At 37.7% G+C, this 24,494-nt stretch overlaps 31 non-coding genes across 31 annotated transcripts; all 31 read right to left on the bottom strand.

Annotated features, from left to right (window-relative positions):
- Window positions 1–42: 42 nt before the first annotated feature.
- On the bottom strand, window positions 43–152 carry trnal-caa (transfer RNA leucine (anticodon CAA)). Its single transcript has 2 exons — window positions 115–152; window positions 43–88 (listed from the first exon to the last, which is right to left on the bottom strand). It is a non-coding gene; the product is annotated as a tRNA-Leu (tRNA).
- Window positions 153–1,031: 879 nt separating this feature from the next.
- On the bottom strand, window positions 1,032–1,141 carry trnal-caa (transfer RNA leucine (anticodon CAA)). The gene is made up of 2 exons: window positions 1,104–1,141; window positions 1,032–1,077 (listed from the first exon to the last, which is right to left on the bottom strand). It is a non-coding gene; the product is annotated as a tRNA-Leu (tRNA).
- A 220-nt stretch (window positions 1,142–1,361) lies between these two features.
- On the bottom strand, window positions 1,362–1,471 carry trnal-caa (transfer RNA leucine (anticodon CAA)). Its single transcript has 2 exons — window positions 1,434–1,471; window positions 1,362–1,407 (listed from the first exon to the last, which is right to left on the bottom strand). It is a non-coding gene; the product is annotated as a tRNA-Leu (tRNA).
- Window positions 1,472–1,691: 220 nt separating this feature from the next.
- Window positions 1,692–1,801, bottom strand: trnal-caa (transfer RNA leucine (anticodon CAA)). Its single transcript has 2 exons — window positions 1,764–1,801; window positions 1,692–1,737 (listed from the first exon to the last, which is right to left on the bottom strand). It is a non-coding gene; the product is annotated as a tRNA-Leu (tRNA).
- Window positions 1,802–2,350: 549 nt separating this feature from the next.
- trnal-caa (transfer RNA leucine (anticodon CAA)) lies at window positions 2,351–2,460 on the bottom strand. The gene is made up of 2 exons: window positions 2,423–2,460; window positions 2,351–2,396 (listed from the first exon to the last, which is right to left on the bottom strand). It is a non-coding gene; the product is annotated as a tRNA-Leu (tRNA).
- Window positions 2,461–2,588: 128 nt separating this feature from the next.
- trnal-uaa (transfer RNA leucine (anticodon UAA)) lies at window positions 2,589–2,698 on the bottom strand. The gene is made up of 2 exons: window positions 2,661–2,698; window positions 2,589–2,634 (listed from the first exon to the last, which is right to left on the bottom strand). It is a non-coding gene; the product is annotated as a tRNA-Leu (tRNA).
- A 1,208-nt stretch (window positions 2,699–3,906) lies between these two features.
- Window positions 3,907–4,016, bottom strand: trnal-caa (transfer RNA leucine (anticodon CAA)). The gene is made up of 2 exons: window positions 3,979–4,016; window positions 3,907–3,952 (listed from the first exon to the last, which is right to left on the bottom strand). It is a non-coding gene; the product is annotated as a tRNA-Leu (tRNA).
- Window positions 4,017–4,895: 879 nt separating this feature from the next.
- Window positions 4,896–5,005, bottom strand: trnal-caa (transfer RNA leucine (anticodon CAA)). The gene is made up of 2 exons: window positions 4,968–5,005; window positions 4,896–4,941 (listed from the first exon to the last, which is right to left on the bottom strand). It is a non-coding gene; the product is annotated as a tRNA-Leu (tRNA).
- Window positions 5,006–5,225: 220 nt separating this feature from the next.
- trnal-caa (transfer RNA leucine (anticodon CAA)) lies at window positions 5,226–5,335 on the bottom strand. Its single transcript has 2 exons — window positions 5,298–5,335; window positions 5,226–5,271 (listed from the first exon to the last, which is right to left on the bottom strand). It is a non-coding gene; the product is annotated as a tRNA-Leu (tRNA).
- Window positions 5,336–5,884: 549 nt separating this feature from the next.
- trnal-caa (transfer RNA leucine (anticodon CAA)) lies at window positions 5,885–5,994 on the bottom strand. Its single transcript has 2 exons — window positions 5,957–5,994; window positions 5,885–5,930 (listed from the first exon to the last, which is right to left on the bottom strand). It is a non-coding gene; the product is annotated as a tRNA-Leu (tRNA).
- A 128-nt stretch (window positions 5,995–6,122) lies between these two features.
- trnal-caa (transfer RNA leucine (anticodon CAA)) lies at window positions 6,123–6,232 on the bottom strand. The gene is made up of 2 exons: window positions 6,195–6,232; window positions 6,123–6,168 (listed from the first exon to the last, which is right to left on the bottom strand). It is a non-coding gene; the product is annotated as a tRNA-Leu (tRNA).
- Window positions 6,233–7,111: 879 nt separating this feature from the next.
- Window positions 7,112–7,221, bottom strand: trnal-caa (transfer RNA leucine (anticodon CAA)). Its single transcript has 2 exons — window positions 7,184–7,221; window positions 7,112–7,157 (listed from the first exon to the last, which is right to left on the bottom strand). It is a non-coding gene; the product is annotated as a tRNA-Leu (tRNA).
- A 220-nt stretch (window positions 7,222–7,441) lies between these two features.
- trnal-caa (transfer RNA leucine (anticodon CAA)) lies at window positions 7,442–7,551 on the bottom strand. The gene is made up of 2 exons: window positions 7,514–7,551; window positions 7,442–7,487 (listed from the first exon to the last, which is right to left on the bottom strand). It is a non-coding gene; the product is annotated as a tRNA-Leu (tRNA).
- A 220-nt stretch (window positions 7,552–7,771) lies between these two features.
- Window positions 7,772–7,881, bottom strand: trnal-caa (transfer RNA leucine (anticodon CAA)). The gene is made up of 2 exons: window positions 7,844–7,881; window positions 7,772–7,817 (listed from the first exon to the last, which is right to left on the bottom strand). It is a non-coding gene; the product is annotated as a tRNA-Leu (tRNA).
- A 549-nt stretch (window positions 7,882–8,430) lies between these two features.
- Window positions 8,431–8,540, bottom strand: trnal-caa (transfer RNA leucine (anticodon CAA)). The gene is made up of 2 exons: window positions 8,503–8,540; window positions 8,431–8,476 (listed from the first exon to the last, which is right to left on the bottom strand). It is a non-coding gene; the product is annotated as a tRNA-Leu (tRNA).
- A 128-nt stretch (window positions 8,541–8,668) lies between these two features.
- Window positions 8,669–8,778, bottom strand: trnal-caa (transfer RNA leucine (anticodon CAA)). Its single transcript has 2 exons — window positions 8,741–8,778; window positions 8,669–8,714 (listed from the first exon to the last, which is right to left on the bottom strand). It is a non-coding gene; the product is annotated as a tRNA-Leu (tRNA).
- A 1,208-nt stretch (window positions 8,779–9,986) lies between these two features.
- Window positions 9,987–10,096, bottom strand: trnal-caa (transfer RNA leucine (anticodon CAA)). Its single transcript has 2 exons — window positions 10,059–10,096; window positions 9,987–10,032 (listed from the first exon to the last, which is right to left on the bottom strand). It is a non-coding gene; the product is annotated as a tRNA-Leu (tRNA).
- Window positions 10,097–10,975: 879 nt separating this feature from the next.
- Window positions 10,976–11,085, bottom strand: trnal-caa (transfer RNA leucine (anticodon CAA)). Its single transcript has 2 exons — window positions 11,048–11,085; window positions 10,976–11,021 (listed from the first exon to the last, which is right to left on the bottom strand). It is a non-coding gene; the product is annotated as a tRNA-Leu (tRNA).
- A 550-nt stretch (window positions 11,086–11,635) lies between these two features.
- trnal-caa (transfer RNA leucine (anticodon CAA)) lies at window positions 11,636–11,745 on the bottom strand. The gene is made up of 2 exons: window positions 11,708–11,745; window positions 11,636–11,681 (listed from the first exon to the last, which is right to left on the bottom strand). It is a non-coding gene; the product is annotated as a tRNA-Leu (tRNA).
- Window positions 11,746–12,292: 547 nt separating this feature from the next.
- On the bottom strand, window positions 12,293–12,402 carry trnal-caa (transfer RNA leucine (anticodon CAA)). Its single transcript has 2 exons — window positions 12,365–12,402; window positions 12,293–12,338 (listed from the first exon to the last, which is right to left on the bottom strand). It is a non-coding gene; the product is annotated as a tRNA-Leu (tRNA).
- A 217-nt stretch (window positions 12,403–12,619) lies between these two features.
- On the bottom strand, window positions 12,620–12,729 carry trnal-caa (transfer RNA leucine (anticodon CAA)). The gene is made up of 2 exons: window positions 12,692–12,729; window positions 12,620–12,665 (listed from the first exon to the last, which is right to left on the bottom strand). It is a non-coding gene; the product is annotated as a tRNA-Leu (tRNA).
- Window positions 12,730–12,857: 128 nt separating this feature from the next.
- Window positions 12,858–12,967, bottom strand: trnal-caa (transfer RNA leucine (anticodon CAA)). Its single transcript has 2 exons — window positions 12,930–12,967; window positions 12,858–12,903 (listed from the first exon to the last, which is right to left on the bottom strand). It is a non-coding gene; the product is annotated as a tRNA-Leu (tRNA).
- Window positions 12,968–14,175: 1,208 nt separating this feature from the next.
- trnal-caa (transfer RNA leucine (anticodon CAA)) lies at window positions 14,176–14,285 on the bottom strand. Its single transcript has 2 exons — window positions 14,248–14,285; window positions 14,176–14,221 (listed from the first exon to the last, which is right to left on the bottom strand). It is a non-coding gene; the product is annotated as a tRNA-Leu (tRNA).
- An 879-nt stretch (window positions 14,286–15,164) lies between these two features.
- Window positions 15,165–15,274, bottom strand: trnal-caa (transfer RNA leucine (anticodon CAA)). Its single transcript has 2 exons — window positions 15,237–15,274; window positions 15,165–15,210 (listed from the first exon to the last, which is right to left on the bottom strand). It is a non-coding gene; the product is annotated as a tRNA-Leu (tRNA).
- Window positions 15,275–17,142: 1,868 nt separating this feature from the next.
- Window positions 17,143–17,252, bottom strand: trnal-caa (transfer RNA leucine (anticodon CAA)). Its single transcript has 2 exons — window positions 17,215–17,252; window positions 17,143–17,188 (listed from the first exon to the last, which is right to left on the bottom strand). It is a non-coding gene; the product is annotated as a tRNA-Leu (tRNA).
- A 1,539-nt stretch (window positions 17,253–18,791) lies between these two features.
- trnal-caa (transfer RNA leucine (anticodon CAA)) lies at window positions 18,792–18,900 on the bottom strand. The gene is made up of 2 exons: window positions 18,863–18,900; window positions 18,792–18,836 (listed from the first exon to the last, which is right to left on the bottom strand). It is a non-coding gene; the product is annotated as a tRNA-Leu (tRNA).
- A 219-nt stretch (window positions 18,901–19,119) lies between these two features.
- trnal-caa (transfer RNA leucine (anticodon CAA)) lies at window positions 19,120–19,229 on the bottom strand. The gene is made up of 2 exons: window positions 19,192–19,229; window positions 19,120–19,165 (listed from the first exon to the last, which is right to left on the bottom strand). It is a non-coding gene; the product is annotated as a tRNA-Leu (tRNA).
- A 1,209-nt stretch (window positions 19,230–20,438) lies between these two features.
- trnal-caa (transfer RNA leucine (anticodon CAA)) lies at window positions 20,439–20,548 on the bottom strand. The gene is made up of 2 exons: window positions 20,511–20,548; window positions 20,439–20,484 (listed from the first exon to the last, which is right to left on the bottom strand). It is a non-coding gene; the product is annotated as a tRNA-Leu (tRNA).
- Window positions 20,549–20,767: 219 nt separating this feature from the next.
- On the bottom strand, window positions 20,768–20,877 carry trnal-caa (transfer RNA leucine (anticodon CAA)). The gene is made up of 2 exons: window positions 20,840–20,877; window positions 20,768–20,813 (listed from the first exon to the last, which is right to left on the bottom strand). It is a non-coding gene; the product is annotated as a tRNA-Leu (tRNA).
- Window positions 20,878–23,734: 2,857 nt separating this feature from the next.
- trnal-caa (transfer RNA leucine (anticodon CAA)) lies at window positions 23,735–23,844 on the bottom strand. The gene is made up of 2 exons: window positions 23,807–23,844; window positions 23,735–23,780 (listed from the first exon to the last, which is right to left on the bottom strand). It is a non-coding gene; the product is annotated as a tRNA-Leu (tRNA).
- A 219-nt stretch (window positions 23,845–24,063) lies between these two features.
- Window positions 24,064–24,173, bottom strand: trnal-caa (transfer RNA leucine (anticodon CAA)). Its single transcript has 2 exons — window positions 24,136–24,173; window positions 24,064–24,109 (listed from the first exon to the last, which is right to left on the bottom strand). It is a non-coding gene; the product is annotated as a tRNA-Leu (tRNA).
- Window positions 24,174–24,494: the final 321 nt, after the last annotated feature.

Below are 24,494 nucleotides of genomic sequence, written 5' to 3'. Positions count from 1 at the left end.
TAGTTCTATCAAAACTAGATTCATTTGTTGATTGAAAACACTTGTCAGAAGTGGGATTTGAACCCACGCCTCCTTTGGGAGACCAGAAATCCCAACTTTTGGAAGTTTTATCAACTTGAGTCTGGCGCCTTAGACCGCTCGGCCATTCTGACTGGTGGTATTTTTGCTTGTTAGAAATCAGACTTATTAATGATTAGGCAGTCAAAACTGAAGATTTCAAGAAAAGCAATAAACCTGAAATTACTTTGTTGAAGTATGTTCAATTATGATGTCACAGGAGTTTCTTTCTTTCTCTCATTTACTCACTATGTAATGAGCTCTTGTGTTGAATGTTCCAGCAAAACTAGAATCATTTGTTGATTGAAAAACACTTGTCAGAAGTGGGATTTGAACTCACGCCTCCTTTGGGAGACCAGAAAACCCAACTTTTGGAAGTTTTATCAACTTGAGTCTGGCGCCTTAGACCGCTCGGCCATTCTGACTGGTGGTATTTTTGCTTGTTAGAAATCAGACTTATTAATGATTAGGCAGTCAAAACTGAAGATTTCAAGAAAAGCAATAAACCTGAAATTACATTGTTGAAGCTTGTTCAATTATGATGTCACAGGAGTTTCTTTCTTTCTCTCATTTACTCACTATGTAATGAGCTCTTGTGTTGAATGTTCCAGCAAAACTAGAATCATTTGTTGATTGAAAAACACTTGTCAGAAGTGGGATTTGAACTCACGCCTCCTTTGGGAGACCAGAAAACCCAACTTTTGGAAGTTTTATCAACTTGAGTCTGGCGCCTTAGACCGCTCGGCCATTCTGACTGGTGGTATTTTTGCTTGTTAGAAATCAGACTTATTAATGATTAGGCAGTCAAAACTGAAGATTTCAAGAAAAGCAATAAACCTGAAATTACATTGTTGAAGCTTGTTCAATTATGATGTCACAGGAGTTTCTTTCTTTCTCTCATTTACTCACTATATAATGAGCTCTTGTGTTGAAAGTTCCAGCAAAACTAGATTCATTTGTTGATTGAAAACACTTGTCAGAAGTGGGATTTGAACCCACGCCTCCTTTGGGAGACCAGAAATCCCAACTTTTGGAAGTTTTATCAACTTGAGTCTGGCGCCTTAGACCGCTCGGCCATTCTGACTGGTGGTATTTTTGCTTGTTAGAAATCAGACTTATTAATGATTAGGCAGTCAAAACTGAAGATTTCAAGAAAAGCAATAAACCTGAAATTACATTGTTGAAGCTTGTTCAATTATGATGTCACAGGAGTTTCTTTCTTTCTCTCATTTACTCACTATATAATGAGCTCTTGTGTTGAAAGTTCCAGCAAAACTACATTCATTTGTTGATGGAAAAACACTTGTCAGAAGTGGGATTAGAACCCACGCCTCCTTTGGGAGACCAGAAAACCCAACTTTTGGAAGTTTTATCAACTTGAGTCTGGCGCCTTAGACCGCTCGGCCATTCTGACTGGTGGTATTTTTGCTTGTTAGAAATCAGTCTTATTAATGATTAGGCAGTCAAAACTGAAGATTTCAAGAAAAGCAATAAACCTGAAATTACTTTGTTGAAGTATGTTCAATTATGAAGTCACAGGAGTTTCTTTCTTTCTCTCATTTACTCACTATATAATGAGCTCTTGTGTTGAAAGTTCCAGCAAAACTACATTCATTTGTTGATGGAAAAACACTTGTCAGAAGTGGGATTTGAACCCACGCCTCCTTTGGGAGACCAGAAAACCCAACTTTTGGAAGTTTTATCAACTTGAGTCTGGCGCCTTAGACCGCTCGGCCATTCTGACTGCTGGTACTTTTGCTAGTTAGAAATCAGACTTATTAATGATTAGGCAGTCAAAACTGAAGATTTCAAGAAAAGCAATAAACCTGAAATTACATTGTCCAAGTATGTTCAATTATGATGTCACAGGAGTTTCTTTCTTTCTCTCATTTACTCACTATGTAATGAGCTCTTGTGTTGAATGTTCCAGCAAAACTAGAATCATTTGTTGATTGAAAAACACTTGTCAGAAGTGGGATTTGAACTCACGCCTCCTTTGGGAGACCAGAAAACCCAACTTTTGGAAGTTTTATCAACTTGAGTCTGGCGCCTTAGACCGCTCGGCCATTCTGACTGGTGGTATTTTTGCTTGTTAGAAATCAGACTTATTAATGATTAGGCAGTCAAAACTGAAGATTTCAAGAAAAGCAATAAACCTGAAATTACATTGTTGAAGCTTGTTCAATTATGATGTCACAGGAGTTTCTTTCTTTCTCTCATTTACTCACTATATAATGAGCTCTTGTGTTGAAAGTTCCAGCAAAACTAGATTCATTTGTTGATTGAAAACACTTGTCAGAAGTGGGATTTGAACCCACGCCTCCTTTGGGAGACCAGAAATCCCAACTTTTGGAAGTTTTATCAACTTGAGTCTGGCGCCTTAGACCGCTCGGCCATTCTGACTGGAGTTGAACCTTGTTCACTTATAATGTCACAAGAGTTTCTTTATTTCTCTCATTTACTCATTATATAATGAGCTATTGTGTTTGTAGTTCTATCAAAACTAGATTCATTTGTTGATTGAAAACACTTGTCAGAAGTGGGATTTGAACCCACGCCTCCTTTGGGAGACCAGAAATCCCAACTTTTGGAAGTTTTATCAACTTAAGTCTGGCGCCTTAGACCGCTCGGCCATTCTGACTGGTGGTATTTTTGCTTGTTAGAAATCAGACTTATTAATGATTAGGCAGTCAAAACTGAAGATTTCAAGAAAAGCAATAAACCTGAAATTACTTTGTTGAAGTATGTTCAATTATGATGTCACAGGAGTTTCTTTCTTTCTCTCATTTACTCACTATGTAATGAGCTCTTGTGTTGAATGTTCCAGCAAAACTAGAATCATTTGTTGATTGAAAAACACTTGTCAGAAGTGGGATTTGAACTCACGCCTCCTTTGGGAGACCAGAAAACCCAACTTTTGGAAGTTTTATCAACTTGAGTCTGGCGCCTTAGACCGCTCGGCCATTCTGACTGGTGGTATTTTTGCTTGTTAGAAATCAGACTTATTAATGATTAGGCAGTCAAAACTGAAGATTTCAAGAAAAGCAATAAACCTGAAATTACATTGTTGAAGCTTGTTCAATTATGATGTCACAGGAGTTTCTTTCTTTCTCTCATTTACTCACTATGTAATGAGCTCTTGTGTTGAATGTTCCAGCAAAACTAGAATCATTTGTTGATTGAAAAACACTTGTCAGAAGTGGGATTTGAACTCACGCCTCCTTTGGGAGACCAGAAAACCCAACATTTGGAAGTTTTATCAACTTGAGTCTGGCGCCTTAGACCGCTCGGCCATTCTGACTGGTGGTATTTTTGCTTGTTAGAAATCAGACTTATTAATGATTAGGCAGTCAAAACTGAAGATTTCAAGAAAAGCAATAAACCTGAAATTACATTGTTGAAGCTTGTTCAATTATGATGTCACAGGAGTTTCTTTCTTTCTCTCATTTACTCACTATATAATGAGCTCTTGTGTTGAAAGTTCCAGCAAAACTAGATTCATTTGTTGATTGAAAACACTTGTCAGAAGTGGGATTTGAACCCACGCATCCTTTGGGAGACCAGAAATCCCAACTTTTGGAAGTTTTATCAACTTGAGTCTGGCGCCTTAGACCGCTCGGCCATTCTGACTGGTGGTATTTTTGCTTGTTAGAAATCAGACTTATTAATGATTAGGCAGTCAAAACTGAAGATTTCAAGAAAAGCAATAAACCTGAAATTACATTGTTGAAGCTTGTTCAATTATGATGTCACAGGAGTTTCTTTCTTTCTCTCATTTACTCACTATATAATGAGCTCTTGTGTTGAAAGTTCCAGCAAAACTACATTCATTTGTTGATTGAAAACACTTGTCAGAAGTGGGATTTGAACCCACGCCTCCTTTGGGAGACCAGAAATCCCAACTTTTGGAAGTTTTATCAACTTGAGTCTGGCGCCTTAGACCGCTCGGCCATTCTGACTGGTGGTAGTTTTGCTTGTTAGAAATCAGACTTATTAATGATTAGGCAGTCAAAACTGAAGATTTCAAGAAAAGCAATAAACCTGAAATTACATTGTTGAAGCTTGTTCAATTATGATGTCACAGGAGTTTCTTTCTTTCTCTCATTTACTCACTATGTAATGAGCTCTTGTGTTGAATGTTCCAGCAAAACTAGAATCATTTGTTGATTGAAAAACACTTGTCAGAAGTGGGATTTGAACTCACGCCTCCTTTGGGAGACCAGAAAACCCAACTTTTGGAAGTTTTATCAACTTGAGTCTGGTGCCTTAGACCGCTCGGCCATTCTGACTGGTGGTATTTTTGCTTGTTAGAAATCAGACTTATTAATGATTAGGCAGTCAAAACTGAAGATTTCAAGAAAAGCAATAAACCTGAAATTACATTGTTGAAGCTTGTTCAATTATGATGTCACAGGAGTTTCTTTCTTTCTCTCATTTACTCACTATATAATGAGCTCTTGTGTTGAAAGTTCCAGCAAAACTAGATTCATTTGTTGATTGAAAACACTTGTCTGAAGTGGGATTTGAACCCACGCTTCCTTTGGGAGACCAGAAATCCCAACTTTTGGAAGTTTTATCAACTTGAGTCTGGCGCCTTAGACCGCTCGGCCATTCTGACTGGTGGTATTTTTGCTTGTTAGAAATCAGACTTATTAATGATTAGGCAGTCAAAACTGAAGATTTCAAGAAAAGCAATAAACCTGAAATTACATTGTTGAAGCTTGTTCAATTATGATGTCACAGGAGTTTCTTTCTTTCTCTCATTTACTCACTATATAATGAGCTCTTGTGTTGAAAGTTCCAGCAAAACTACATTCATTTGTTGATGGAAAAACACTTGTCAGAAGTGGGATTAGAACCCACGCCTCCTTTGGGAGACCAGAAATCCCAACTTTTGGAAGTTTTATCAACTTGAGTCTGGCGCCTTAGACCGCTCGGCCATTCTGACTGGTGGTATTTTTGCTTGTTAGAAATCAGTCTTATTAATGATTAGGCAGTCAAAACTGAAGATTTCAAGAAAAGCAATAAACCTGAAATTACTTTGTTGAAGTATGTTCAATTATGAAGTCACAGGAGTTTCTTTCTTTCTCTCATTTACTCACTATATAATGAGCTCTTGTGTTGAAAGTTCCAGCAAAACTACATTCATTTGTTGATGGAAAAACACTTGTCAGAAGTGGGATTTGAACCCACGCCTCCTTTGGGAGACCAGAAAACCCAACTTTTGGAAGTTTTATCAACTTGAGTCTGGCGCCTTAGACCGCTCGGCCATTCTGACTGCTGGTACTTTTGCTAGTTAGAAATCAGACTTATTAATGATTAGGCAGTCAAAACTGAAGATTTCAAGAAAAGCAATAAACCTGAAATTACATTGTCCAAGTATGTTCAATTATGATGTCACAGGAGTTTCTTTCTTTCTCTCATTTACTCACTATGTAATGAGCTCTTGTGTTGAATGTTCCAGCAAAACTAGAATCATTTGTTGATTGAAAAACACTTGTCAGAAGTGGGATTTGAACTCACGCCTCCTTTGGGAGACCAGAAAACCCAACTTTTGGAAGTTTTATCAACTTGAGTCTGGCGCCTTAGACCGCTCGGCCATTCTGACTGGTGGTATTTTTGCTTGTTAGAAATCAGACTTATTAATGATTAGGCAGTCAAAACTGAAGATTTCAAGAAAAGCAATAAACCTGAAATTACATTGTTGAAGCTTGTTCAATTATGATGTCACAGGAGTTTCTTTCTTTCTCTCATTTACTCACTATATAATGAGCTCTTGTGTTGAAAGTTCCAGCAAAACTAGATTCATTTGTTGATTGAAAACACTTGTCAGAAGTGGGATTTGAACCCACGCCTCCTTTGGGAGACCAGAAATCCCAACTTTTGGAAGTTTTATCAACTTGAGTCTGGCGCCTTAGACCGCTCGGCCATTCTGACTGGAGTTGAACCTTGTTCACTTATAATGTCACAAGAGTTTCTTTATTTCTCTCATTTACTCATTATATAATGAGCTATTGTGTTTGTAGTTCTATCAAAACTAGATTCATTTGTTGATTGAAAACACTTGTCAGAAGTGGGATTTGAACCCACGCCTCCTTTGGGAGACCAGAAATCCCAACTTTTGGAAGTTTTATCAACTTGAGTCTGGCGCCTTAGACCGCTCGGCCATTCTGACTGGTGGTATTTTTGCTTGTTAGAAATCAGACTTATTAATGATTAGGCAGTCAAAACTGAAGATTTCAAGAAAAGCAATAAACCTGAAATTACTTTGTTGAAGTATGTTCAATTATGATGTCACAGGAGTTTCTTTCTTTCTCTCATTTACTCACTATGTAATGAGCTCTTGTGTTGAATGTTCCAGCAAAACTAGAATCATTTGTTGATTGAAAAACACTTGTCAGAAGTGGGATTTGAACTCACGCCTCCTTTGGGAGACCAGAAAACCCAACTTTTGGAAGTTTTATCAACTTGAGTCTGGCGCCTTAGACCGCTCGGCCATTCTGACTGGTGGTATTTTTGCTTGTTAGAAATCAGACTTATTAATGATTAGGCAGTCAAAACTGAAGATTTCAAGAAAAGCAATAAACCTGAAATTACATTGTTGAAGCTTGTTCAATTATGATGTCACAGGAGTTTCTTTCTTTCTCTCATTTACTCACTATGTAATGAGCTCTTGTGTTGAATGTTCCAGCAAAACTAGAATCATTTGTTGATTGAAAAACACTTGTCAGAAGTGGGATTTGAACTCACGCCTCCTTTGGGAGACCAGAAAACCCAACTTTTGGAAGTTTTATCAACTTGAGTCTGGCGCCTTAGACCGCTCGGCCATTCTGACTGGTGGTATTTTTGCTTGTTAGAAATCAGACTTATTAATGATTAGGCAGTCAAAACTGAAGATTTCAAGAAAAGCAATAAACCTGAAATTACATTGTTGAAGCTTGTTCAATTATGATGTCACAGGAGTTTCTTTCTTTCTCTCATTTACTCACTATATAATGAGCTCTTGTGTTGAAAGTTCCAGCAAAACTAGATTCATTTGTTGATTGAAAACACTTGTCAGAAGTGGGATTTGAACCCACGCCTCCTTTGGGAGACCAGAAATCCCAACTTTTGGAAGTTTTATCAACTTGAGTCTGGCGCCTTAGACCGCTCGGCCATTCTGACTGGTGGTATTTTTGCTTGTTAGAAATCAGACTTATTAATGATTAGGCAGTCAAAACTGAAGATTTCAAGAAAAGCAATAAACCTGAAATTACATTGTTGAAGCTTGTTCAATTATGATGTCACAGGAGTTTCTTTCTTTCTCTCATTTACTCACTATATAATGAGCTCTTGTGTTGAAAGTTCCAGCAAAACTACATTCATTTGTTGATGGAAAAACACTTGTCAGAAGTGGGATTAGAACCCACGCCTCCTTTGGGAGACCAGAAAACCCAACTTTTGGAAGTTTTATCAACTTGAGTCTGGCGCCTTAGACCGCTCGGCCATTCTGACTGGTGGTATTTTTGCTTGTTAGAAATCAGTCTTATTAATGATTAGGCAGTCAAAACTGAAGATTTCAAGAAAAGCAATAAACCTGAAATTACTTTGTTGAAGTATGTTCAATTATGAAGTCACAGGAGTTTCTTTCTTTCTCTCATTTACTCACTATATAATGAGCTCTTGTGTTGAAAGTTCCAGCAAAACTACATTCATTTGTTGATGGAAAAACACTTGTCAGAAGTGGGATTTGAACCCACGCCTCCTTTGGGAGACCAGAAAACCCAACTTTTGGAAGTTTTATCAACTTGAGTCTGGCGCCTTAGACCGCTCGGCCATTCTGACTGCTGGTACTTTTGCTAGTTAGAAATCAGACTTATTAATGATTAGGCAGTCAAAACTGAAGATTTCAAGAAAAGCAATAAACCTGAAATTACATTGTCCAAGTATGTTCAATTATGATGTCACAGGAGTTTCTTTCTTTCTCTCATTTACTCACTATGTAATGAGCTCTTGTGTTGAATGTTCCAGCAAAACTAGAATCATTTGTTGATTGAAAAACACTTGTCAGAAGTGGGATTTGAACTCACGCCTCCTTTGGGAGACCAGAAAACCCAACTTTTGGAAGTTTTATCAACTTGAGTCTGGCGCCTTAGACCGCTCGGCCATTCTGACTGGTGGTATTTTTGCTTGTTAGAAATCAGACTTATTAATGATTAGGCAGTCAAAACTGAAGATTTCAAGAAAAGCAATAAACCTGAAATTACATTGTTGAAGCTTGTTCAATTATGATGTCACAGGAGTTTCTTTCTTTCTCTCATTTACTCACTATATAATGAGCTCTTGTGTTGAAAGTTCCAGCAAAACTAGATTCATTTGTTGATTGAAAACACTTGTCAGAAGTGGGATTTGAACCCACGCCTCCTTTGGGAGACCAGAAATCCCAACTTTTGGAAGTTTTATCAACTTGAGTCTGGCGCCTTAGACCGCTCGGCCATTCTGACTGGAGTTGAACCTTGTTCACTTATAATGTCACAAGAGTTTCTTTATTTCTCTCATTTACTCATTATATAATGAGCTATTGTGTTTGTAGTTCTATCAAAACTAGATTCATTTGTTGATTGAAAACACTTGTCAGAAGTGGGATTTGAACCCACGCCTCCTTTGGGAGACCAGAAATCCCAACTTTTGGAAGTTTTATCAACTTGAGTCTGGCGCCTTAGACCGCTCGGCCATTCTGACTGGTGGTATTTTTGCTTGTTAGAAATCAGACTTATTAATGATTAGGCAGTCAAAACTGAAGATTTCAAGAAAAGCAATAAACCTGAAATTACTTTGTTGAAGTATGTTCAATTATGATGTCACAGGAGTTTCTTTCTTTCTCTCATTTACTCACTATGTAATGAGCTCTTGTGTTGAATGTTCCAGCAAAACTAGAATCATTTGTTGATTGAAAAACACTTGTCAGAAGTGGGATTTGAACTCACGCCTCCTTTGGGAGACCAGAAAACCCAACTTTTGGAAGTTTTATCAACTTGAGTCTGGCGCCTTAGACCGCTCGGCCATTCTGACTGGTGGTATTTTTGCTTGTTAGAAATCAGACTTATTAATGATTAGGCAGTCAAAACTGAAGATTTCAAGAAAAGCAATAAACCTGAAATTACATTGTTGAAGCTTGTTCAATTATGATGTCACAGGAGTTTCTTTCTTTCTCTCATTTACTCACTATGTAATGAGCTCTTGTGTTGAATGTTCCAGCAAAACTAGAATCATTTGTTGATTGAAAAACACTTGTCAGAAGTGGGATTTGAACTCACGCCTCCTTTGGGAGACCAGAAAACCCAACATTTGGAAGTTTTATCAACTTGAGTCTGGCGCCTTAGACCGCTCGGCCATTCTGACTGGTGGTATTTTTGCTTGTTAGAAATCAGACTTATTAATGATTAGGCAGTCAAAACTGAAGATTTCAAGAAAAGCAATAAACCTGAAATTACATTGTTGAAGCTTGTTCAATTATGATGTCACAGGAGTTTCTTTCTTTCTCTCATTTACTCACTATATAATGAGCTCTTGTGTTGAAAGTTCCAGCAAAACTAGATTCATTTGTTGATTGAAAACACTTGTCAGAAGTGGGATTTGAACCCACGCATCCTTTGGGAGACCAGAAATCCCAACTTTTGGAAGTTTTATCAACTTGAGTCTGGCGCCTTAGACCGCTCGGCCATTCTGACTGGTGGTATTTTTGCTTGTTAGAAATCAGACTTATTAATGATTAGGCAGTCAAAACTGAAGATTTCAAGAAAAGCAATAAACCTGAAATTACATTGTTGAAGCTTGTTCAATTATGATGTCACAGGAGTTTCTTTCTTTCTCTCATTTACTCACTATATAATGAGCTCTTGTGTTGAAAGTTCCAGCAAAACTACATTCATTTGTTGATTGAAAACACTTGTCAGAAGTGGGATTTGAACCCACGCCTCCTTTGGGAGACCAGAAATCCCAACTTTTGGAAGTTTTATCAACTTGAGTCTGGCGCCTTAGACCGCTCGGCCATTCTGACTGGTGGTAGTTTTGCTTGTTAGAAATCAGACTTATTAATGATTAGGCAGTCAAAACTGAAGATTTCAAGAAAAGCAATAAACCTGAAATTACATTGTTGAAGCTTGTTCAATTATGATGTCACAGGAGTTTCTTTCTTTCTCTCATTTACTCACTATGTAATGAGCTCTTGTGTTGAATGTTCCAGCAAAACTAGAATCATTTGTTGATTGAAAAACACTTGTCAGAAGTGGGATTTGAACTCACGCCTCCTTTGGGAGACCAGAAAACCCAACTTTTGGAAGTTTTATCAACTTGAGTCTGGTGCCTTAGACCGCTCGGCCATTCTGACTGGTGGTATTTTTGCTTGTTAGAAATCAGACTTATTAATGATTAGGCAGTCAAAACTGAAGATTTCAAGAAAAGCAATAAACCTGAAATTACATTGTTGAAGCTTGTTCAATTATGATGTCACAGGAGTTTCTTTCTTTCTCTCATTTACTCACTATATAATGAGCTCTTGTGTTGAAAGTTCCAGCAAAACTAGATTCATTTGTTGATTGAAAACACTTGTCTGAAGTGGGATTTGAACCCACGCTTCCTTTGGGAGACCAGAAATCCCAACTTTTGGAAGTTTTATCAACTTGAGTCTGGCGCCTTAGACCGCTCGGCCATTCTGACTGGTGGTATTTTTGCTTGTTAGAAATCAGACTTATTAATGATTAGGCAGTCAAAACTGAAGATTTCAAGAAAAGCAATAAACCTGAAATTACATTGTTGAAGCTTGTTCAATTATGATGTCACAGGAGTTTCTTTCTTTCTCTCATTTACTCACTATATAATGAGCTCTTGTGTTGAAAGTTCCAGCAAAACTACATTCATTTGTTGATGGAAAAACACTTGTCAGAAGTGGGATTAGAACCCACGCCTCCTTTGGGAGACCAGAAAACCCAACTTTTGGAAGTTTTATCAACTTGAGTCTGGCGCCTTAGACCGCTCGGCCATTCTGACTGCTGGTACTTTTGCTAGTTAGAAATCAGACTTATTAATGATTAGGCAGTCAAAACTGAAGATTTCAAGAAAAGCAATAAACCTGAAATTACATTGTCCAAGTATGTTCAATTATGATGTCACAGGAGTTTCTTTCTTTCTCTCATTTACTCACTATGTAATGAGCTCTTGTGTTGAATGTTCCAGCAAAACTAGAATCATTTGTTGATTGAAAAACACTTGTCAAAAGTGGGATTTGAACTCACGCCTCCTTTGGGAGACCAGAAAACCCAACTTTTGGAAGTTTTATCAACTTGAGTCTGGCGCCTTAGACCGCTCGGCCATTCTGACTGGTGGTATTTTTGCTTGTTAGAAATCAGACTTATTAATGATTAGGCAGTCAAAACTGAAGATTTCAAGAAAAGCAATAAACCTGAAATTACTTTGTTGAAGTATGTTCAATTATGATGTCACAGGAGTTTCTTTCTTTCTCTCATTTACTCACTATGTAATGAGCTCTTGTGTTGAATGTTCCAGCAAAACTAGAATCATTTGTTGATTGAAAAACACTTGTCAGAAGTGGGATTTGAACCCACGCCTCCTTTGGGAGACCAGAAATCCCAACTTTTGGAAGTTTTATCAACTTGAGTCTGGCGCCTTAGACCCCTCGGCCATTCTGACTGGTCGTGTTTTTGCTTGTTAGAAATCAGACTTATAATGATTAGGCAGTCAAAACTGAAGATTTCAAGAAAAGCAATAAACCTGAAATTACATTGTTGAAGCTTGTTCAATTATGATGTCACAGGAGTTTCTTTCTTTCTCTCATTTACTCACTATATAATGAGCTCTTGTGTTGAAAGTTCCAGCAAAACTAGATTCATTTGTTGATTGAAAACACTTGTCAGAAGTGGGATTTGAACCCACGCATCCTTTGGGAGACCAGAAATCCCAACTTTTGGAAGTTTTATCAACTTGAGTCTGGCGCCTTAGACCGCTCGGCCATTCTGACTGGTGGTATTTTTGCTTGTTAGAAATCAGACTTATTAATGATTAGGCAGTCAAAACTGAAGATTTCAAGAAAAGCAATAAACCTGAAATTACATTGTTGAAGCTTGTTTAATTATGATGTCACAGGAGTTTCTTTCTTTCTCTCATTTACTCACTATATAATGAGCTCTTGTGTTGAAAGTTCCAGCAAAACTACATTCATTTGTTGATTGAAAACACTTGTCAGAAGTGGGATTTGAACCCACGCCTCCTTTGGGAGACCAGAAATCCCAACTTTTGGAAGTTTTATCAACTTGAGTCTGGCGCCTTAGACCGCTCGGCCATTCTGACTGGTGGTATTTTTGCTTGTTAGAAATCAGACTTATTAATGATTAGGCAGTCAAAACTGAAGATTTCAAGAAAAGCAATAAACCTGAAATTACATTGTTGAAGCTTGTTCAATTATGATGTCACAGGAGTTTTTCTTTCTCTCATTTACTCACTATGTAATGAGCTCTTGTGTTGAAAGTTCCAGCAAAACTAGATTCATTTGTTGATTGAAAACACTTGTCAGAAGTGGGATTTGAACCCACGCCTCCTTTGGGAGACCAGAAATCCCAACTTTTGGAAGTTTTATCAACTTGAGTCTGGCGCCTTAGACCGCTCGGCCATTCTGACTGGAGTTGAACCTTGTTCACTTATAATGTCACAAGAGTTTCTTTATTTCTCTCATTTACTCATTATATAATGAGCTATTGTGTTTGTAGTTCTATCAAAACTAGATTCATTTGTTGATTGAAAACACTTGTCAGAAGTGGGATTTGAACCCACGCCTCCTTTGGGAGACCAGAAATCCCAACTTTTGGAAGTTTTATCAACTTGAGTCTGGCGCCTTAGACCGCTCGGCCATTCTGACTGGTGGTATTTTTGCTTGTTAGAAATCAGACTTATTAATGATTAGGCAGTCAAAACTGAAGATTTCAAGAAAAGCAATAAACCTGAAATTACTTTGTTGAAGTATGTTCAATTATGATGTCACAGGAGTTTCTTTCTTTCTCTCATTTACTCACTATGTAATGAGCTCTTGTGTTGAATGTTCCAGCAAAACTAGAATCATTTGTTGATTGAAAAACACTTGTCAGAAGTGGGATTTGAACTCACGCCTCCTTTGGGAGACCAGAAAACCCAACTTTTGGAAGTTTTATCAACTTGAGTCTGGCGCCTTAGACCGCTCGGCCATTCTGACTGGTGGTATTTTTGCTTGTTAGAAATCAGACTTATTAATGATTAGGCAGTCAAAACTGAAGATTTCAAGAAAAGCAATAAACCTGAAATTACATTGTTGAAGCTTGTTCAATTATGATGTCACAGGAGTTTCTTTCTTTCTCTCATTTACTCACTATGTAATGAGCTCTTGTGTTGAATGTTCCAGCAAAACTAGAATCATTTGTTGATTGAAAAACACTTGTCAGAAGTGGGATTTGAACTCACGCCTCCTTTGGGAGACCAGAAAACCCAACTTTTGGAAGTTTTATCAACTTGAGTCTGGCGCCTTAGACCGCTCGGCCATTCTGACTGGTGGTATTTTTGCTTGTTAGAAATCAGACTTATTAATGATTAGGCAGTCAAAACTGAAGATTTCAAGAAAAGCAATAAACCTGAAATTACATTGTTGAAGCTTGTTCAATTATGATGTCACAGGAGTTTCTTTCTTTCTCTCATTTACTCACTATATAATGAGCTCTTGTGTTGAAAGTTCCAGCAAAACTAGATTCATTTGTTGATTGAAAACACTTGTCAGAAGTGGGATTTGAACCCACGCATCCTTTGGGAGACCAGAAATCCCAACTTTTGGAAGTTTTATCAACTTGAGTCTGGCGCCTTAGACCGCTCGGCCATTCTGACTGGTGGTATTTTTGCTTGTTAGAAATCAGACTTATTAATGATTAGGCAGTCAAAACTGAAGATTTCAAGAAAAGCAATAAACCTGAAATTACATTGTTGAAGCTTGTTCAATTATGATGTCACAGGAGTTTCTTTCTTTCTCTCATTTACTCACTATATAATGAGCTCTTGTGTTGAAAGTTCCAGCAAAACTACATTCATTTGTTGATTGAAAACACTTGTCAGAAGTGGGATTTGAACCCACGCCTCCTTTGGGAGACCAGAAATCCCAACTTTTGGAAGTTTTATCAACTTGAGTCTGGCGCCTTAGACCGCTCGGCCATTCTGACTGGTGGTAGTTTTGCTTGTTAGAAATCAGACTTATTAATGATTAGGCAGTCAAAACTGAAGATTTCAAGAAAAGCAATAAACCTGAAATTACATTGTTGAAGCTTGTTCAATTATGATGTCACAGGAGTTTCTTTCTTTCTCTCATTTACTCACTATGTAATGAGCTCTTGTGTTGAATGTTCCAGCAAAACTAGAATCATTTGTTGATTGAAAAACACTTGTCAGAAGTGGGATTTGAACTCACGCCTCCTTTGGGAGACCAGAAAACCCAACTTTTGGAAGTTTTATCAACTTGAGTCTGGTGCCTTAGACCGCTCGGCCATTCTGACTGGTGGTATTTTTGCTTGTTAGAAATCAGACTTATTAATGATTAGGCAGTCAAAACTGAAGATTTCAAGAAAAGCAATAAACCTGAAATTACATTGTTGAAGCTTGTTCAATTATGATGTCACAGGAGTTTCTTTCTTTCTCTCATTTACTCACTATATAATGAGCTCTTGTGTTGAAAGTTCCAGCAAAACTAGATTCATTTGTTGATTGAAAACACTTGTCTGAAGTGGGATTTGAACCCACGCTTCCTTTGGGAGACCAGAAATCCCAACTTTTGGAAGTTTTATCAACTTGAGTCTGGCGCCTTAGACCGCTCGGCCATTCTGACTGGTGGTATTTTTGCTTGTTAGAAATCAGACTTATTAATGATTAGGCAGTCAAAACTGAAGATTTCAAGAAAAGCAATAAACCTGAAATTACATTGTTGAAGCTTGTTCAATTATGATGTCACAGGAGTTTCTTTCTTTCTCTCATTTACTCACTATATAATGAGCTCTTGTGTTGAAAGTTCCAGCAAAACTACATTCATGTGTTGATGGAAAAACACGTGTCAGAAGTGGGATTAGAACCCACGCCTCCTTTGGGAGACCAGAAAACCCAACTTTTGGAAGTTTTATCAACTTGAGTCTGGCGCCTTAGACCGCTCGGCCATTCTGACTGCTGGTACTTTTGCTAGTTAGAAATCAGACTTATTAATGATTAGGCAGTCAAAACTGAAGATTTCAAGAAAAGCAATAAACCTGAAATTACATTGTCCAAGTATGTTCAATTATGATGTCACAGGAGTTTCTTTCTTTCTCTCATTTACTCACTATGTAATGAGCTCTTGTGTTGAATGTTCCAGCAAAACTAGAATCATTTGTTGATTGAAAAACACTTGTCAAAAGTGGGATTTGAACTCACGCCTCCTTTGGGAGACCAGAAAACCCAACTTTTGGAAGTTTTATCAACTTGAGTCTGGCGCCTTAGACCGCTCGGCCATTCTGACTGGTGGTATTTTTGCTTGTTAGAAATCAGACTTATTAATGATTAGGCAGTCAAAACTGAAGATTTCAAGAAAAGCAATAAACCTGAAATTACTTTGTTGAAGTATGTTCAATTATGATGTCACAGGAGTTTCTTTCTTTCTCTCATTTACTCACTATGTAATGAGCTCTTGTGTTGAAAGTTCCAGCAAAACTAGATTCATTTGTTGATTGAAAACACTTGTCAGAAGTGGGATTTGAACCCACGCATCCTTTGGGAGACCAGAAATCCCAACTTTTGGAAGTTTTATCAACTTGAGTCTGGCGCCTTAGACCGCTCGGCCATTCTGACTGGTGGTATTTTTGCTTGTTAGAAATCAGACTTATTAATGATTAGGCAGTCAAAACTGAAGATTTCAAGAAAAGCAATAAACCTGAAATTACATTGTTGAAGCTTGTTCAATTATGATGTCACAGGAGTTTCTTTCTTTCTCTCATTTACTCACTATATAATGAGCTCTTGTGTTGAAAGTTCCAGCAAAACTACATTCATTTGTTGATGGAAAAACACTTGTCAGAAGTGGGATTACAACCCACGCCTCCTTTGGGAGACCAGAAAACCCAACTTTTGGAAGTTTTATCAACTTGAGTCTGGCGCCTTAGACCACTCGGCCATTCTGACTGGTGGTATTTTTGCTTGTTAGAAATCAGTCTTATTAATGATTAGGCAGTCAAAACTGAAGATTTCAAGAAAAGCAATAAACCTGAAATTACATTGTTGAAGCTTGTTCAATTATGATGTCACAGGAGTTTCTTTCTTTCTCTCATTTACTCACTATATAATGAGCTCTTGTGTTGAAAGTTCCAGCAAAACTAGATTCATTTGTTGATTGAAAACTCTTGTCAGAAGTGGGATTTGAACCCACGCATCCTTTGGGAGACCAGAAATCCCAACTTTTGGAAGTTTTATCAACTTGAGTCTGGCGCCTTAGACCGCTCGGCCATTCTGACTGGTGGTATTTTTGCTTGTTAGAAATCAGACTTATTAATGATTAGGCAGTCAAAACTGAAGATTTCAAGAAAAGCAATAAACCTGAAATTACATTGTTGAAGCTTGTTCAATTATGATGTCACAGGAGTTTCCTTCTTTCTCTCATTTACTCACTATATAATGAGCTCTTGTGTGGAAAGTTCCAGCAAAACTACATTCATTTGTTGATGGAAAAACACTTGTCAGAAGTGGGATTACAACCCACGCCTCCTTTGGGAGACCAGAAATCCCAACTTTTGGAAGTTTTATCAACTTGAGTCTGGCGCCTTAGACCGCTCGGCCATTCTGACTGGTGGTGTTTTTGCTTGTTAGAAATCAGTCTTATTAATGATTAGGCAGTCAAAACTGAAGATTTCAAGAAAAGCAATAAACCTGAAATTACTTTGTTGAAGTATGTTCAATTATGATGTCACAGGAGTTTCTTTCTTTCTCTCATTTACTCACTATATAATGAGCTCTTGTGTTGAAAGTTCCAGCAAAACTACATTCATTTGTTGATGGAAAAACACTTGTCAGAAGTGGGATTTGAACCCACGCCTCCTTTGGGAGACCAGAAAACCCAACTTTTGGAAGTTTTATCAACTTGAGTCTGGCGCCTTAGACCACTCGGCCATTCTGACTGCTGGTACTTTTGCTAGTTAGAAATCAGACTTATTAATGATTAGGCAGTCAAAACTGAAGATTTCAAGAAAAGCAATAAACCTGAAATTACATTGTCCAAGTATGTTCAATTATGATGTCACAGGAGTTTCTTTCTTTCTCTCATTTACTCACTATGTAATGAGCTCTTGTGTTGAATGTTCCAGCAAAACTAGAATCATTTGTTGATTGAAAAACACTTGTCAGAAGTGGGATTTGAACTCACGCCTCCTTTGGGAGACCAGAAAACCCAACTTTTGGAAGTTTTATCAACTTGAGTCTGGCGCCTTAGACCGCTCGGCCATTCTGACTGGTGGTATTTTTGCTTGTTAGAAATCAGACTTATTAATGATTAGGCAGTCAAAACTGAAGATTTCAAGAAAAGCAATAAACCTGAAATTACATTGTTGAAGCTTGTTCAATTATGATGTCACAGGAGTTTCTTTCTTTCTCTCATTTACTCACTATATAATGAGCTCTTGTGTTGAAAGTTCCAGCAAAACTACATTCATTTGTTGATGGAAAAACACTTGTCAGAAGTGGGATTACAACCCACGCCTCCTTTGGGAGACCAGAAAACCCAACTTTTGGAAGTTTTATCAACTTGAGTCTGGCGCCTTAGACCGCTCGGCCATTCTGACTGGTGGTATTTTTGCTTGTTAGAAATCAGTCTTATTAATGATTAGGCAGTCAAAACTGAAGATTTCAAGAAAAGCAATAAACCTGAAATTACATTGTTGAAGCTTGTTCAATTATGATGTCACAGGAGTTTCTTTCTTTCTCTCATTTACTCACTATATAATGAGCTCTTGTGTTGAAAGTTCCAGCAAAACTAGATTCATTTGTTGATTGAAAACTCTTGTCAGAAGTGGGATTTGAACCCACGCATCCTTTGGGAGACCAGAAATCCCAACTTTTGGAAGTTTTATCAACTTGAGTCTGGCGCCTTAGACCGCTCGGCCATTCTGACTGGTGGTATTTTTGCTTGTTAGAAATCAGACTTATTAATGATTAGGCAGTCAAAACTGAAGATTTCAAGAAAAGCAATAAACCTGAAATTACATTGTTGAAGCTTGTTCAATTATGATGTCACAGGAGTTTCTTTCTTTCTCTCATTTACTCACTATATAATGAGCTCTTGTGTTGAAAGTTCCAGCAAAACTACATTCATTTGTTGATGGAAAAACACTTGTCAGAAGTGGGATTACAACCCACGCCTCCTTTGGGAGACCAGAAATCCCAACTTTTGGAAGTTTAATCAACTTGAGTCTGGCGCCTTAGACCGCTCGGCCATTCTGACTGGTGGTATTTTTGCTTGTTAGAAATCAGTCTTATTAATGATTAGGCAGTCAAAACTGAAGATTTCAAGAAAAGCAATAAACCTGAAATTACTTTGTTGAAGTATGTTCAATTATGATGTCACAGGAGTTTCTTTCTTTCTCTCATTTACTCACTATATAATGAGCTCTTGTGTTGAAAGTTCCAGCAAAACTACATTCATTTGTTGATGGAAAAACACTTGTCAGAAGTGGGATTTGAACCCACGCCTCCTTGGGAGACCAGAAAACCCAACTTTTGGAAGTTTTATCAACTTGAGTCTGGCGCCTTAGACCGCTCGGCCATTCTGACTGCTGGTACTTTTGCTAGTTAGAAATCAGACTTATTAATGATTAGGCAGTCAAAACTGAAGATTTCAAGAAAAGCAATAAACCTGAAATTACATTGTTGAAGCTTGTTTAATTATGATGTCACAGGAGTTTCTTTCTTTCTCTCATTTACTCACTATATAATGAGCTCTTGTGTTGAAAGTTCCAGCAAAACTAGATTCATTTGTTGATTGAAAACACTTGTCAGAAGTGGGATTTGAACCCACGCCTCCTTTGGGAGACCAGAAATCCCAACTTTTGGAAGTTTTATCAACTTGAGTCTGGCGCCTTAGACCGCTCGGCCATTCTGACTGGTGGTATTTTTGCTTGTTAGAAATCAGACTTATTAATGATTAGGCAGTCAAAACTGAAGATTTCAAGAAAAGCAATAAACCTGAAATTACATTGTTGAAGCTTGTTCAATTATGATGTCACAGGAGTTTCTTTCTTTCTCTCATTTACTCACTATGTAATGAGCTCTTGTGTTGAATGTTCCAGCAAAACTAGAATCATTTGTTGATTGAAAAACACTTGTCAGAAGTGGGATTTGAACTCACGCCTCCTTTGGGAGACCAGAAAACCCAACTTTTGGAAGTTTTATCAACTTGAGTCTGGCGCCTTAGACCGCTCGGCCATTCTGACTGGTGGTATTTTTGCTTGTTAGAAATCAGACTTATTAATGATTAGGCAGTCAAAACTGAAGATTTCAAGAAAAGCAATAAACCTGAAATTACATTGTTGAAGCTTGTTCAAATATGATGTCACAGGAGTTTCTTTCTTTCTCTCATTTACTCACTATATAATGAGCTCTTGTGTTGAAAGTTCCAGCAAAACTAGATTCATTTGTTGATTGAAAACACTTGTCAGAAGTGGGATTTGAACCCACGCATCCTTTGGGAGACCAGAAATCCCAACTTTTGGAAGTTTTATCAACTTGAGTCTGGCGCCTTAGACCGCTCGGCCATTCTGACTGGTGGTATTTTTGCTTGTTAGAAATCAGACTTATTAATGATTAGGCAGTCAAAACTGAAGATTTCAAGAAAAGCAATAAACCTGAAATTACATTGTTGAAGCTTGTTCAATTATGATGTCACAGGAGTTTCTTTCTTTCTCTCATTTACTCACTATATAATGAGCTCTTGTGTTGAAAGTTCCAGCAAAACTACATTCATTTGTTGATGGAAAAACACTTGTCAGAAGTGGGATTACAACCCACGCCTCCTTTGGGAGACCAGAAAACCCAACTTTTGGAAGTTTTATCAACTTGAGTCTGGCGCCTTAGACCGCTCGGCCATTCTGACTGGTGGTATTTTTGCTTGTTAGAAATCAGTCTTATTAATGATTAGGCAGTCAAAACTGAAGATTTCAAGAAAAGCAATAAACCTGAAATTACTTTGTTGAAGTATGTTCAATTATGATGTCACAGGAGTTTCTTTCTTTCTCTCATTTACTCACTATATAATGAGCTCTTGTGTTGAAAGTTCCAGCAAAACTACATTCATTTGTTGATGGAAAAACACTTGTCAGAAGTGGGATTTGAACCCACGCCTCCTTTGGGAGACCAGAAAACCCAACTTTTGGAAGTTTTATCAACTTGAGTCTGGCGCCTTAGACCGCTCGGCCATTCTGACTGCTGGTACTTTTGCTAGTTAGAAATCAGACTTATTAATGATTAGGCAGTCAAAACTGAAGATTTCAAGAAAAGCAATAAACCTGAAATTACATTGTTGAAGCTTGTTTAATTATGATGTCACAGGAGTTTCTTTCTTTCTCTCATTTACTCACTATATAATGAGCTCTTGTGTTGAAAGTTCCAGCAAAACTACATTCATTTGTTGATTGAAAACACTTGTCAGAAGTGGGATTTGAACCCACGCCTCCTTTGGGAGACCAGAAATCCCAACTTTTGGAAGTTTTATCAACTTGAGTCTGGCGCCTTAGACCGCTCGGCCATTCTGACTGGTGGTATTTTTGCTTGTTAGAAATCAGACTTATTAATGATTAGGCAGTCAAAACTGAAGATTTCAAGAAAAGCAATAAACCTGAAATTACATTGTTGAAGCTTGTTCAATTATGATGTCACAGGAGTTTCTTTCTTTCTCTCATTTACTCACTATGTAATGAGCTCTTGTGTTGAATGTTCCAGCAAAACTAGAATCATTTGTTGATTGAAAAACACTTGTCAGAAGTGGGATTTGAACTCACACCTCCTTTGGGAGACCAGAAAACCCAACTTTTGGAAGTTTTATCAACTTGAGTCTGGCGCCTTAGACCGCTCGGCCATTCTGACTGGTGGTATTTTTGCTTGTTAGAAATCAGACTTATTAATGATTAGGCAGTCAAAACTGAAGATTTCAAGAAAAGCAATAAACCTGAAATTACATTGTTGAAGCTTGTTCAATTATGATGTCACAGGAGTTTCTTTCTTTCTCTCATTTACTCACTATATAATGAGCTCTTGTGTTGAAAGTTCCAGCAAAACTAGATTCATTTGTTGATTGAAAACACTTGTCAGAAGTGGGATTTGAACCCACGCATCCTTTGGGAGACCAGAAATCCCAACTTTTGGAAGTTTTATCAACTTGAGTCTGGCGCCTTAGACCGCTCGGCCATTCTGACTGGTGGTATTTTTGCTTGTTAGAAATCAGACTTATTAATGATTAGGCAGTCAAAACTGAAGATTTCAAGAAAAGCAATAAACCTGAAATTACATTGTTGAAGCTTGTTCAATTATGATGTCACAGGAGTTTCTTTCTTTCTCTCATTTACTCACTATATAATGAGCTCTTGTGTTGAAAGTTCCAGCAAAACTACATTCATTTGTTGATGGAAAAACACTTGTCAGAAGTGGGATTACAACCCACGCCTCCTTTGGGAGACCAGAAAACCCAACTTTTGGAAGTTTTATCAACTTGAGTCTGGCGCCTTAGACCGCTCGGCCATTCTGACTGGTGGTATTTTTGCTTGTTAGAAATCAGTCTTATTAATGATTAGGCAGTCAAAACTGAAGATTTCAAGAAAAGCAATAAACCTGAAATTACATTGTTGAAGCTTGTTCAATTATGATGTCACAGGAGTTTCTTTCTTTCTCTCATTTACTCACTATATAATGAGCTCTTGTGTTGAAAGTTCCAGCAAAACTAGATTCATTTGTTGATTGAAAACTCTTGTCAGAAGTGGGATTTGAACCCACGCATCCTTTGGGAGACCAGAAATCCCAACTTTTGGAAGTTTTATCAACTTGAGTCTGGCGCCTTAGACCGCTCGGCCATTCTGACTGGTGGTATTTTTGCTTGTTAGAAATCAGACTTATTAATGATTAGGCAGTCAAAACTGAAGATTTCAAGAAAAGCAATAAACCTGAAATTACATTGTCCAAGTATGTTCAATTATGATGTCACAGGAGTTTCTTTCTTTCTCTCATTTACTCACTATGTAATGAGCTCTTGTGTTGAATGTTCCAGCAAAACTAGAATCATTTGTTGATTGAAAAACACTTGTCAGAAGTGGGATTTGAACTCACGCCTCCTTTGGGAGACCAGAAAACCCAACTTTTGGAAGTTTTATCAACTTGAGTCTGGCGCCTTAGACCGCTCGGCCATTCTGACTGGTGGTATTTTTGCTTGTTAGAAATCAGACTTATTAATGATTAGGCAGTCAAAACTGAAGATTTCAAGAAAAGCAATAAACCTGAAATTACATTGTTGAAGCTTGTTCAATTATGATGTCACAGGAGTTTCTTTCTTTCTCTCATTTACTCACTATATAATGAGCTCTTGTGTTGAAAGTTCCAGCAAAACTACATTCATTTGTTGATGGAAAAACACTTGTCAGAAGTGGGATTACAACCCACGCCTCCTTTGGGAGACCAGAAAACCCAACTTTTGGAAGTTTTATCAACTTGAGTCTGGCGCCTTAGACCGCTCGGCCATTCTGACTGGTGGTATTTTTGCTTGTTAGAAATCAGTCTTATTAATGATTAGGCAGTCAAAACTGAAGATTTCAAGAAAAGCAATAAACCTGAAATTACATTGTTGAAGCTTGTTCAATTATGATGTCACAGGAGTTTCTTTCTTTCTCTCATTTACTCACTATATAATGAGCTCTTGTGTTGAAAGTTCCAGCAAAACTAGATTCATTTGTTGATTGAAAACTCTTGTCAGAAGTGGGATTTGAACCCACGCATCCTTTGGGAGACCAGAAATCCCAACTTTTGGAAGTTTTATCAACTTGAGTCTGGCGCCTTAGACCGCTCGGCCATTCTGACTGGTGGTATTTTTGCTTGTTAGAAATCAGACTTATTAATGATTAGGCAGTCAAAACTGAAGATTTCAAGAAAAGCAATAAACCTGAAATTACATTGTTGAAGCTTGTTCAATTATGATGTCACAGGAGTTTCTTTCTTTCTCTCATTTACTCACTATATAATGAGCTCTTGTGTTGAAAGTTCCAGCAAAACTACATTCATTTGTTGATGGAAAAACACTTGTCAGAAGTGGGATTACAACCCACGCCTCCTTTGGGAGACCAGAAATCCCAACTTTTGGAAGTTTAATCAACTTGAGTCTGGCGCCTTAGACCGCTCGGCCATTCTGACTGGTGGTATTTTTGCTTGTTAGAAATCAGTCTTATTAATGATTAGGCAGTCAAAACTGAAGATTTCAAGAAAAGCAATAAACCTGAAATTACTTTGTTGAAGTATGTTCAATTATGATGTCACAGGAGTTTCTTTCTTTCTCTCATTTACTCACTATATAATGAGCTCTTGTGTTGAAAGTTCCAGCAAAACTACATTCATTTGTTGATGGAAAAACACTTGTCAGAAGTGGGATTTGAACCCACGCCTCCTTTGGGAGACCAGAAAACCCAACTTTTGGAAGTTTTATCAACTTGAGTCTGGCGCCTTAGACCGCTCGGCCATTCTGACTGCTGGTACTTTTGCTAGTTAGAAATCAGACTTATTAATGATTAGGCAGTCAAAACTGAAGATTTCAAGAAAAGCAATAAACCTGAAATTACATTGTTGAAGCTTGTTTAATTATGATGTCACAGGAGTTTCTTTCTTTCTCTCATTTACTCACTATATAATGAGCTCTTGTGTTGAAAGTTCCAGCAAAACTACATTCATTTGTTGATTGAAAACACTTGTCAGAAGTGGGATTTGAACCCACGCCTCCTTTGGGAGACCAGAAATCCCAACTTTTGGAAGTTTTATCAACTTGAGTCTGGCGCCTTAGACCGCTCGGCCATTCTGACTGGTGGTATTTTTGCTTGTTAGAAATCAGACTTATTAATGATTAGGCAGTCAAAACTGAAGATTTCAAGAAAAGCAATAAACCTGAAATTACATTGTTGAAGCTTGTTCAATTATGATGTCACAGGAGTTTCTTTCTTTCTCTCATTTACTCACTATGTAATGAGCTCTTGTGTTGAATGTTCCAGCAAAACTAGAATCATTTGTTGATTGAAAAACACTTGTCAGAAGTGGGATTTGAACTCACGCCTCCTTTGGGAGACCAGAAAACCCAACTTTTGGAAGTTTTATCAACTTGAGTCTGGCGCCTTAGACCGCTCGGC

This window comes from Brachyhypopomus gauderio, unplaced genomic scaffold (assembly GCF_052324685.1).
Source record: "Brachyhypopomus gauderio isolate BG-103 unplaced genomic scaffold, BGAUD_0.2 sc173, whole genome shotgun sequence".
NCBI classification, from domain to species: domain Eukaryota; kingdom Metazoa; phylum Chordata; class Actinopteri; order Gymnotiformes; family Hypopomidae; genus Brachyhypopomus; species Brachyhypopomus gauderio.
This window is presented reverse-complemented; position numbering and strand designations above follow the sequence as displayed.